The sequence below is a fragment of the Schistocerca serialis genome, chromosome 8 (assembly GCF_023864345.2).
Source record: "Schistocerca serialis cubense isolate TAMUIC-IGC-003099 chromosome 8, iqSchSeri2.2, whole genome shotgun sequence".
Taxonomy (NCBI): Eukaryota; Metazoa; Arthropoda; class Insecta; order Orthoptera; family Acrididae; genus Schistocerca; species Schistocerca serialis.
Window position 1 is genome coordinate 215270993 of NC_064645.1, and position 12777 is coordinate 215283769.

A 12777-nucleotide genomic window follows, 5' to 3' on the forward strand; every position below is an offset into this window, starting at 1 on the left:
CGTCTGAGACCACACTCATATAATGTGGCAAGCATATGATGTCACCAAGTCGTATCATAATCTTTTTGTAAATCAAAAAAGACTGCAAGCACGTGTTGGCATCTGGAAAAGGCTGTTCAGATGACAGACTTGAGGGACACAAGATTACTAGTAGTAAAGTGACCCTGGCGGAAGCAGCCCTGACATGGAGCCACTAGGCCATGTGACTCCAGGACCCAACCCAACTGCCAACACATCATACATTCCAGCAGCTTACGAAGAAAGTTGATGAGGCCGATGGGCCGATAGCTACCCACATCAAGCAGGTTTTTGCTGGGTTTGAGCACTGGTATGATGGTGCTCTCCTGCCAGTGTGATGTAAAGATGCCATCACACCAGATCTGGTTGAATATCATGAGGAGACGTCGCTTGTAGTCAGACAAGAGATGTTTAATCATCTGACTGTGGATCCAACTTGGCCCAGGAGCTGTGTCAGGGCAATGTGCAAGGGCACTGATGAGCTCCCACTCTACAAAGGGGGAGTCATAGGGTTCACTGGGGGATGTAGTGAACGAGAGGACTTTCCCTTCCATCTGCCATTTGAGAGTGCAAGAGGCTGGGGGGTAATTCTCCGACCCGCAGTCGGAAGTGCTCAGCAGTCACTTTTGTGTCGGTAGATAACACTCTGTTTATGTTAACACCGAGAACACCTGCTGTGGTCTGGTACCCAAAAACTTGTTTGATCTTTGCCCAGACTTGGGAAGGTGACATATGGCACCCAATGGTCGAGATGCATCTCTCCCAACACTCTTGTTTTCATCGTTTGATAAGCCGGTGAATGTGAGCATGGAGCCATTTAAAGGCTATGAGGTGCTCCAGAGAATGGTGCTGCTTATGCCACTGCAGAGCTCGCCGACACACTGTAATTGCCTCAGCAACTTCCGGCAACCACCAAGGGACTTTCCTTCACCAGGGATACCATAAAGAGCAAGGGATTGAGTTTTCTGTGGCAGATGACTGTGGTAGTCACCTGCTCAGCCATCACATTGATGTTACCATGTGGTGGAGAGTCAACACTGACATCAGAGGTGAAAGTTTCCCAGTCCGCCTTGTTTAAAGTCCATCTGGGCAGGCATCCATGGGCCTGACACTGGGGGAGTGACAGGAAGATGGGGAAGTGGTCACTACCACACAGGTCATCACGTGCTGTCCAGTGGATGGATGGGAGAAGGCCAGGACTGCAAATCTACAGATCAAAGGGCGAATATGTGCCATGTGCCACACTGAAATGTATGAGGGCACCTGTATTTAAGAGCCAGAGGTCGAGTTGTGACAGTAAATTTTCGACATGTCTGCCTCAGCCAGTAAGCATGGTGCCACCCCACAAGATGTTATGAGCGTTAAAATCTCTTAGAAGTAGGAAAGGTTTAGGGAGTTGATCAATCAGTGCAGCCAATGTGTTCAGGGGTACTGTACCATCTGGAGGAAGACACATGTTGGAGACCGTTATTTCCTGCGTCGTCCTTATCCTGACAGCCACAGCTTCAAAAGGGGTTTGAAAGGGCACAGGTTCACTGCACACTGGGTTCAGGACATGGACACAAACTCCACCTCACACACTATTATAGCCACTATGGTTCTTGTAATATCCTCTATAGCTGTGGAGGGCAGGGGTCCACATTTTCAGGAACCAGGTTTCCTGAAGGGCAATGCGGAAAGCAGGTGTAAGGCTTAACAGTTGACATAGCTCAGCCAGGTGGTGGAAAAACCGCTGCAGCTCTACTGACGTTATCGTGTGGCTGGGAAGGCATGAAGCATGGAAGGAGGCAGGTTATGCCTCAGGGTCACCTGCTGCCAATGACTGCATATTTGTAGCCATTTCTATGGTGGATGAGGCATCAGTGAGATCCAGGTCCACAGGAGACACTAAGATCTCCACCACATCCTCAGATGCAGAATTGATAGGGAGTGGTGGTGTTGGGGCCACCAGGGGGGTCCTGTTTCTTAGCAGACTACTACTTAGTTTGCTTGTGCTTTCACTTCTCTTTAGGGGATTACTGGGAAGATATCTCTGAAACAGCTTCAGGCATGGAGGAAGACCGTGAAGCTCTGCTTGAGCCACTGGCGAGTGTCTGCCATGACATTAGTGGAGACCTTGGGGGAGGGGGCCCCCAAGGGACCTCTTCCACAAGATAGGAGCCGAAGGAGGCCGTTGCCTCTCCGGGAGGGGGGAGGGAATCGATGTTCCCTGCATTTGGGGGGGGGGGGGGCACTTGATCCCAAAGTAGGTGCTTTGGGAGCAACGGAGCAAGATTTGCCCCTACCACCAAGGGGGCAGATGTATTCTGGTGACCCGGAAGGCCCACTGTTTGTGGCACATAAGTGAGGAATCATAGGCACTTGGGAGGGCAATGATGATGTAGCTGCAGCATATGTCAATGTCAATCAAATGGGGTGTAATCTTTCAAATTTATGTTTAGGCTCTGTGTAAGCCAACCAGTCCAGGGCCTTGTACACCATGATATCCCACTCCTTTTGAAGTACTGGGCAGTCTGGCAAGCAGGGGTAGTGGTGCTCTCCACAGATTATGCAAGTGGGAGGTGGTGCACATGGACTATCTGGGTGCAGTGGATGTCTGCAGTCTCAACATGTGGCGCTGGAAGTGCAGCAGGAAGACATTACCAGAACTTCCAGTACTTAAAGCACCGCATAGGGGGAGGGACGTATGGTTTAACGTCACAGTGGTAAGCCATCACCTTGACCTTTTCAGGCAATGAATTACCCTCAAAGACCAAGATCCCCTGGACCATGTTGAGGCTTATATGGGGAATGACAGAAACAGGAATATCACTCAGCTTGTCACAGGTGAGTAATGCTCGGTATTGTGTTGGGGATGCTGTCTGAATTAAGACTGTGCCATTTCGCATCTTGGACAGTGCTGTCACTTCTCCAAACGTACCTTCAAAGTGTTCAATGAAAAATTGAGGCTTCATAGGCAGAAAGGAGTCCCCATCAGTTCTGCTACAGACTAAAAACTAAGGCGAATATGGCTTGCTCCATTCTGTAGCCCTAAGTTCCTCCCATGGTATAGCAAGGGAGGGAAACGATTTACTGTCATACCTGTTGGCATTTTATTCTATCTTGCCCTTCTTAGAGACTGCTGGTGCCATAAGGTCACCAGCAAGAGACGACTTAGTCCGCTTCATTGTGGGTCATCTACCCTGATGCCACCCACTCTGATCAGTGGCTCTCCCCAGAGGCAACACCCAGCCACAGCAAAGGCCAACTGGCATTATGGCCATTGCTGGGAGTCCTGATGCCCCAGGAAGACAGGCATCTACTCCTTGGCATACCTGGGAAGTTTACAGCTCAGGCATCAGCAGTGCGATCCCTGTGTTGTCAAGTGGCTACCATCAAATAGGTACACGATGACCCCACCACAACGGACTGGCTACCATGCTGGATATTGGGTGCAGATAAATCCAATATTGTCATGATGGTGAAAGAGGACAGGAGACAATGGAAGAAGATGATGTACCCTGGAAAGTGTCCTCGCCCAAATATCTGAATCGCAGCTGGAGATGCAAAGCCATGACAAGACATTCAGGAGATCGAATCTAAGGGCACTACGGGTAACTCATGCACGACGTAAGGTGTCCTTCCCCATATGGCCTGCACGTCTGTAGAATTTTGGAAGTGGCAGGTGAAACCATAGAATGGGACCTGAACTCATAGGGCCGAAAAGTGAGAGACTCCATTTAGTCACTTCTTACGACAGGCAGGAATACCTCGGGCCTACTGTAACCCCCAGACCCACAGTAGTAATTTATGAGATCAAAGTACTTTGGCAGAGACGCTAACTGACCACATTGCCTCCAATGACAGAAAGCTCTTATAACTGAAACAATCATATTTGCTGCACAGTATGAGTGGACTACATTATTTACCACTGGCTAATCAGAGCTGGTATGAAAGCAATTTCAAGATGTTCATACGAAACTACAGTGCGTAAGACATACACTTAATCTCTTGTAAAACAAATGACAAAAAGGTAATAAAAACAAATCTAAAATAGTTGCACCTGTTGGTTAGGAGTAATGCGGGACCCAAATTTCTAGGGGTAAAAAAAAGATAACACTATTTCAGTCTGTTGATGATGTTTGCTTTCCTTTGGTTGCTGTTTTGGCCACTGTCACCCATCTTCAGGTAATATGGGTGGCTAAACAGTAACCTGTCTTACAGGAACAGCAGTAACCTGTTTGACAGGTTACTGGCCAACTACAAATATTGATATTATATGAAGATGGGCATCAGTACTAAACCTAAAATCATGGAATAATACCCAGCAATCAAGGTACAGAAGCTTCTCATCTGTGCTCACAAGGCTGAGAGGAATACCATCTCCCCTTTTTTTCGAAGCAGGTGCAATGTATGTAAACATTATACATATAAACTATATATTTCTCAAATGGTGCTGCAATAAGCCACAGCAGATAAACCCTATTGCTAATGATAAACATGAGGCGTTGTTAATTTTTTTTGAGTCATCAGTCTTCTGACTGGTTCTATGCAGCCTGCCATGAATTCCTCTCCTGTGCCAACCTCTTCACCTCTTGAGTAGCACTTGCAACCTACGTCCTCAATTATTTGCTGGATGTATTCCAATTTCTGTCTTCCTCTACAAATTTTGCCCTCCTCAGCCTCCTCTACCACCATGGAAGTCATTCCCTCATGTCCTTTCTCCTTATCAGTGTTTTCCACATATTCTTTTCCTCTCCGATTATGGGCAGCACCTCCCTATTCTTGACTTTATCAGTCCACCTAATTCTCAACATTCATCTGTAGCACCACATCTTAAATGCTTCAATTCTTTTCTCTTCCAGTTTCCCCACAGTCCATGTTTCACTACCATGCAATGCTGTGCTCCAAACTTACATTCTCAGGAATTTCTTCCTCAAATTAAGGCTTATTTTTGATATTAGTAGACTTTTATTGGCTAGAAATGTCCTTTTTGCCAGTGCAAGTCTACTTTTGATGTCCTCCTTGCACTGTCTGACTTTGGTTATTTTGCTGCCTAAGTAGCAGAATTCCTTAACTTCGTCTACTTTGTGATCATCATTCCTGATGTCAAGTTCCTCGCTGTCCTCATTTCTGCTACTTCTCATTACTTTCGTCTTTCTTCAATTTACTCTCAATCCATATTCTGTACTCAGACTGTTCATTCCATTCAGCAGAGCATGTAATTCTTCACTTTCACTCAGGATACCAATGTCATCAGCGAATCCTATCTCTGAAATCCTTTCACATTCAGTTTTAATTCCACAAATGAACCTTTCTTTTCTTTCTATCATTGCTCTTTGGCGTAAAGATTGAACAGTAATGGCGAAAAACTACATCCCTGTCTTACACCCTTCTTAATCTCAGCACTTTGTTCTTTTTCATCTGCTCTTATTATTTCCTCTTGGCTCTTGTACATTTGTATATTACCCATCTCTCCCTATAGCTTACCCCTATCTTTCTCAGAATTTCAAATGTCTTGCACAATATTACATTGTCGAATGCTTTTGGTAGGTTGACAAACACTATGAACATTTGTTTTGTTTTGTTTTAAGGCTCAAAAAAAACTAGGGTCACAAGTGCCCATGTCAGAACCTTAAAACACCAAGAGAAAAGTAAAAGAGCTAAAAATGACTACACATTAAACCTAACCGATGGAAGGAAGGACAGGTAAAAAAGAGGGACTTAGAGAAATGTTCATAAAATACACCATAAAGAAATGTAGGTCCTGAACAGAAGATTACATGTCCTTGGCCATATTGCTATGATGGATAAAAAGTAAAACACGGTCAACAGCCCATGCATATTTTGCTAAAATGGCTGATAACTCAGATGGCAAATATAAATGAGAATGTAAGTTTTTTTTTTTTTTTTTTTTTTTTAAATAAAAAGGGCATTCCGTCATGAAATTGCGGGTGGTCAGAGGTTGAGGGTAATGAACACGTAGTGGTGGGGAAGCACCATTTACAAATGGCAATGGCCAAAACAGACAGTGCCCAGTACGCAACCTAGATAAAACAATCTCCTCGCAGTGAAAGGGCTGAGAGGCAGTCATTCAAGCAGATGGAAGAGGCTTAATTCCCTGGAGCTTGTCCCTATGATGGGAGAGCAATTGGTGACCTATGAACATGTCTTGACTTTTCTTTAGTCTTGCTTCCATTATCAACCACAATGTCAGAATTGCCTCTCTGGTGCATTTACCTTTCCTAAACCGAAACTGATTGTCATCTAACATATCCACAATTTTTTATAGATCTTTCAATGTGGCATAGTGATGTACACACACACACACACACACACACACACACACACACACACACACACACACACACACACACACACACACACACACACACACACACAAAAAAAAAAAAAGCTGAAACTGCATTGTATAATGATAAGTCAAGGGGGAAACACTGTTAGAAAACCTCACACAACAAGTGTGGATCAATTACTTCAAATTTTTATATGATATGCTAATAAACATTCAGACAGACATAGGCTATGTACTTTTAAGTGATTGATTGATTGATTAACTGAGAGGGAGTTATGGGACTAAATGGCAAGCTCATCAGTCCCACAATTCAAAAGTTAGTCACAGAAGAAAGAGGGTCCATTAAAAGTGACAAATCCAGTCAGGGGAGTCAAATTATAAGATAATGAACATTAAACACACACAGTGAAAGGCACAAAAGGTGAGATCAAATCTAAAAACTGGAAGAAGGGGGCAGTCATTGGCTCCCAAACTGAGAAGACATGAAAATCAGTCCCAACCACAACCACCCTGCTCCTGCTCCAAGGGTAAAGTAAAACCTTATATCTGGAAATAAAAACCACTTTCACAGGGGAAACTGAGGACCAGTTCAACTATCTGTGAAGCATCTGCTAATATTAAATTTAAGGAATTGGGAAGACTATACTTAACATAAAAAGCTGAAAGAATGGAACATTCCACCAGTATGTCAAATATTGTGAGTCTGGCTCCACAACAACATTGAAGGGGTGGGTCATTCATTACGTATGAGGAAACAATGGGTGAGCCGGGTATGACAAATGGATAATGACGTAAAGCAGTGGACTACTACTGACAGGAACAGAAGGAAGAGCACCAAACTGCAGTAGACTCCTTGACTGTGTGGAGTTTATTACTATGAGCAATAGCACTTGAGATGGCATTCCACTTTTGGGCAAAGAGATATTTGACGTAGATCTGCATATCCACAGCTGGAATCACGAACGGAAATTGGGAGGGAGAGGGGGAGGCTAAGTATCTGCTTCTTTAGCCAAATGGTCAGCCATTTCATTCTCTGGGATGCCCACACAACTTGGGAACCAGAGAAAAACAACTGAACAGGCGGCATCATCAAGGGCAGAGAGGAGGTCATGGATAGCAGAGACCAAATGGTGACGACAGTAGCATCAGTTGATAGCCTGCAGGATGCTAATTGAGTCCGAACAAATTAAAACACTGTGGAGGGAGGTCTGAGAAACAAAAAGGAGTGTCCTGTGAGTGGCTAGAAGCTCTAGTATGAACACTCTACATAATTCCCGCTATAAATGGTGTTTTAAGCCAGTAGGAGATGTGAAAGCGTATACCACCTTATCAATTGTCTTAAAACCATCAGAGTAAAAGGTGGTGGTAACCTGGAACTCTTCAAGGATGGCAAATACAAGATGCCAGAAGAACATAGGAGTGATATAGAACTTAGGACCCTGGAACAGATCGGTCCTAATCTGTGGTCTAGGCACCATCCATGGGAGGGTGGAGAGGGGAAAGACATGGGGTTCATTACAGTGAGTGGAGATGGTGATCCCAATGGGGGGAAGTGTGACGCATCCCAACCAGCAATATCACCCGTGGGCGAGTGATAGGAGGGAGACATCCGTCGATGGCAAAGAGCACATGGTACACATACTCATCAGGGAATTGACAAATGGTGATTGTGTAAGAAACAAGGAGTTTGCTCTGTTGTACGTGTAGAGGGGGAATCCCTGCTTCTGTGAGGAGACTGTCAATGGAACTAGTGTGAGGGGCACCAATAGCCAGACACACCCCACAATGATGGGCAGGGTCAAGCAGTTTCAAAGTGGAAGGAGCTGCTGAGCCATAAACCTGACTACCATAATCTAGTCTGGACAAGACCAGAGCACAGTAAAGATGGGGAAGAGTGGAATGGTCTGTGCCCCAAGATGGGTGGACCAAGAGATGCAGAGCATTAAGCTTCTGCATACATGCAGACTTTAGATGACGAATGTGGGGCAGCCATGTCAACTTATCAAAAATAAGGCCCAAGAAATGGGACTGTGCTACAACATCAAGGAGTCAGTTGCCTAAATAAAGTTCCGGATCGGGAAGTACTGTAGGTTGACAAAAAAATGCATAACCCACATTTTGGAGGGAGAGAACTGGAAGCCTTGGCAGGTGCCCAACACAGAGACCCATCCAATTGTGCCTTTGAGCTGGTGCTCAGTATATGCTACTGAGTGGGAGCTGCACCAGATGCAAGAATTGACATATGACATCGGAGTAAGCAGTGGCCCAACAGAGGTTACTAGCCCATTGATGGCAATGAAGAAGAGTGTGACCCTTAGCACAGAGCCCTGTGGCATACCATTCTCCTGAATCTGAGGGTGCTGAGTGAAGTGTCAATTCGAACCCGGAAGAGCCAGTGAGATAAAAGCTCATGGAAGCCCCAGTTATGGAGGGTAACTAAAATGTGATGTCACTAAGCCATGTCGTATGTCTTATGTAGGTCAAAGAAGACAGCAACAAGGTGCCAGGGGTGAGTAAAAGCCTGTCACATGGCTGATTCCAATCTGAGTAAATGGTCAGTTGGAGAGCATCCTGCCCAGGAGCCATACTGATATGGGGACAAAAGGCCCTGAGATTCTAGTACCCAACACAATCTGGAGCTGACCATTCTCTTGAGTAGTTTACAAAGTACATTCATCAGGCTAATTGGGCGATAGCTGTCCTGGAACATTGGGTTCTTCCCAGGCTTAAGGACAGGGATAGCTATACTGTCTCATCATTGCAATGGAAAAGCACAAGCAAGCCAAATGCAGTTGAAGACCCTGAGGAGATGTTGCCTCTGGGTAACGTCCAAGTGTTGGATCATCTAGTTGTGGATGGAATCCAGGCCTGGGGCCATGTCTCGGGAAGGAGTAAGAGCCTGCAAGAATTCCCATGCAGTGAGGGTTCATTATAGGGCTGAGCATGGAGTGGAAAACAGAGGGGGGTCTGTTCAACTCTGCATTTCTGCTAGAGAAAGGTAGCAGGATAGGAAGAGGATGCCGATGCCATCACAAAGTGTGTCATGAGGTGTTCCATGAGGACCAATTGATCAGTGCACAGATCACCATGGAGGTTAAGACCCTTGACAGTTGACTGTCACTGGTGGCCCAGAAGGCTATGGAGCTTGGGCCAAACCTACAAAGAAGATGCAAACATCCCCAAGGAGGAAACATAGCACTCCCAGCATTCCTTTTTACTCTGCTTAGTAAGGTAATGAACCACAGCACAGAGACACTTAAAAGTGAGGAGGTTGGTCTGTGAAAGGTGTTACTTAAATCACTGTAGTGCCCATCAGTGGCGCTGGACATTGACTGCAACATCCTTGTTCCACCACAGTACCAATCGATGAAAAGGGGGACCTGTGGATAGGAGGACAGTAGTAGCACAGCATGAAGGATAGTGGCAGAGACACCTCGCCTGACTGCATCAATGGAATTTGAGCGGGAGCTGTCTAAGTGCATAGTAGATGTATTTAAACGCCAATTGACCCTGTGGAATGCCCAACATGGGGGGCCTGTCTGCCTGGTGGCAGCAGGGGAACCATAGAACCCTGGAAAATGGTCACAGTCACAAAGATCACCATGGGATGACCACGAGGGCAGAGGAGGAGATTGTGAGATTGTTAGCAGGGAAGGTGCCAGCAGGGCCACTGAAGTGGGTAGGGGAAACATCACTGAGGGGAGACAAATCGAAGTCTGTAATAAGTTGGTCAATTAGGAGACCCCTACCCAATTAAGTGACACTCCCCCATAGTAGGTTGTGGGCATTGAAGTCCCCAAGGAGGAGAAATGGAGGTGGCAGTTGCTGGATTAAGGTAGACAGTTCGACATAAGGTAGTGGCCTACCTAGAGGGAGGTAGACATTGCAAATAGTGATTGCCGGAGTTGTTTGCACTCGAACCACTATTGCTTCCAAGTTGGTTTGGAGGGGGATCCAGTCACTGATGACATCAGAGTGAACCAAAGTGCAGACCCCATCGGATGCTACCCCGGGGCCAGTGCGGTTCCGAAAGAATGCCCAATAACCACGAAATGTTGGAGAGTAGTGATCACAGAAATACGTTTCTTGAAAAACAAGACAGAACACAGAATGGAAGGAGACAAGGCATTGTACTTCCAGTAGGTGATGACGGTATCCATTGCAATTCCACTGGATGATTGTGTGGCAAGATTCCAGGTTAAACATAAAGAAGCCAAGAGGAGGTCATGTCACTCAGTCAGTAGTCATCACCAACAAGGATGGGGTGACATCCATAAATAAAATGTCAGACTCCAGTTGCGAGGGGGCAGATGGCACCTCCAGGGGCACCGGGGGTGTCTTTTCTTGGGATTTATGTTTCATTTTCTTCTCTTTCAGAGGTGGAGGAGGGCAGAGCACAAAGGGAGTACTAGCATCTGCAACATTTGGAACCACAAGACAGTGGGCAATCTTGGGGTGCATGGGGTGCACTGACGGTGTGTCTCATGGCCGAGTGCTGGTAGGAGTCTTCCAGCCTGAAGACACCATGGAGAGGGGTCCCAGGAGGGAGCCTGATCGCTGGCAGGGTCTGAAGAATAGGGGCAGTTCTTCGGCCAGGGAGGGGGAGTGGCTCCCAAACAGGGGGTCGTAGGAACTGCAGGGGAGGAGGAGGGGGTAAAGAAGAGACAGGAGGAGGTAATGAAGCCTCCTTCTTTCTTGGCTCTACAGCTCATGATGAGCCTTGGCCTCTTCTATAATTTATTTCCATTTCTATTGGTCCCTTGTCAATACTCTCCAGTTTCTGTAGCCCATCTTCCTAATATCTTCAATTACTCCCTCTTCCAATCTGGCTCTTGCTCGAGCACATTCTCTCGGCCCTCCTGGCTTTCCTTGTAATATTCTTTTTCATACTTCTGTATCGTTCATGCGAGCCACATGTCCCGGCCACCAAAGTCTGGATGATTTCTCTGTCCTCCTGATGGGCTGGTCTTTGTATAAGATATACAACTCATGGTTAAATCTCCTCCTCCCTCTTCCTCTTCCATAGATTGGGGTGATGATTCATCTAAGTGCCTTTCTTTCAAATGCATCCAGAATTTCAATATCTTTAGTTGTTAACATCCAGGTTGCAGAGGGTATGCAAGCTCTGCTCATTTAAGTGTTTTATATATAGTTAATTTAGTGGTATGAGTCAGGAGCCTTGAGGATAGAAGTCTTGTTAGGGCAAAATAGGCCCTATTGGCTAGTATTAATCTCTGCTTAATTTCATAGGAGGTTATCATTTATATGGGTAACTGTCGAGCCACGTACTTGAAATGTTCAACTCATTCAAACTTATAATTGCCCGTTGATATTGTATTTGGCATATTTTCTCTGTGTTCTTCTCCAGCTGCCATATATTTTGTTTTTTGTTCATTAATAATTAACCCCGTGTTCCTACTAGCCTGTTCAAGAGCTATAAATGTCTCTTCCATTGTTTTCTGGGTTCTTGGTACAATATCTACGTTATCTGCATAGTCCAGTATCTGCAGTGATTTATAGAATATTGTTCCCCTTTTCAGAAGGTTTGCATTTCTCATCACCCTCGCCAGGGTGGCATTAAAGAGAAGACATGCCAATGCATCCCCTTGTTGCACTCTGTTTTTAATACTCAATGTATTGGACATCATTCCTCCTATTCTTCTCCTACCTTGTGTTTCACTCACTGTCATTCTCACAAGCCTTACCAACTATCTCAAAATTCCCAGTTCATTTGGTGTGCTCTATTTATGATATCATAAGCTGCTTTGAAATCTATAAAGAGGTGATGCGTACCAACCTAGTATTCATTTGTTTTTTCCAGAATTTGTCTTAAGCTGAATATTTGTTCTATAGTTGACATCCTCAGGAGAAATCCGCAATGGTACGGCCCCCTCTCCTTCTGTGTGATTGAGAGGATTTTGTCGAATAGTATATTAGAGAATTTTTTATATCCCAGATTAAGTAGTGTGAACCCTCTGTAACTGCCACACTCCATCCAATCTCCATTCTTATGAGACATATGATACACTCTTTCCATTGTTGGGGTATTTTCTCCTCTTCCCATATTCTGGTGACGATTTTCAGAAGGCTTTGTTCCAGCTCCCTGCCTCCTTGCTTAAACAGTTCTGCTGGAATACCATCTGTCCCTACCACCTTGTTGTTTTTTAATTTCTTCATGGCAGTTTTCCCTTCTTCTATATCTGGTGGGGCAGTGTTGTTGTCTGGGTCCTCTTCCCCATTCGTTTCTATTGGATTCCATGGTATATTTATTCTAGGGTTGACAAGACTATCAAAATACCTGTGGCATCTTTCGCATATTCCCTTCTCTTCACTTATTATATTCCCTGTCATCTTTTATTAAGCTTGTTTTACTGCCAAAAGGCTTCCCTGCCACATTCACCTTTATAGAATTTTCTTATTTCATTTTTGCTTCTCATGAGCTCCATTTCTTTGACTTGCTTTCATCC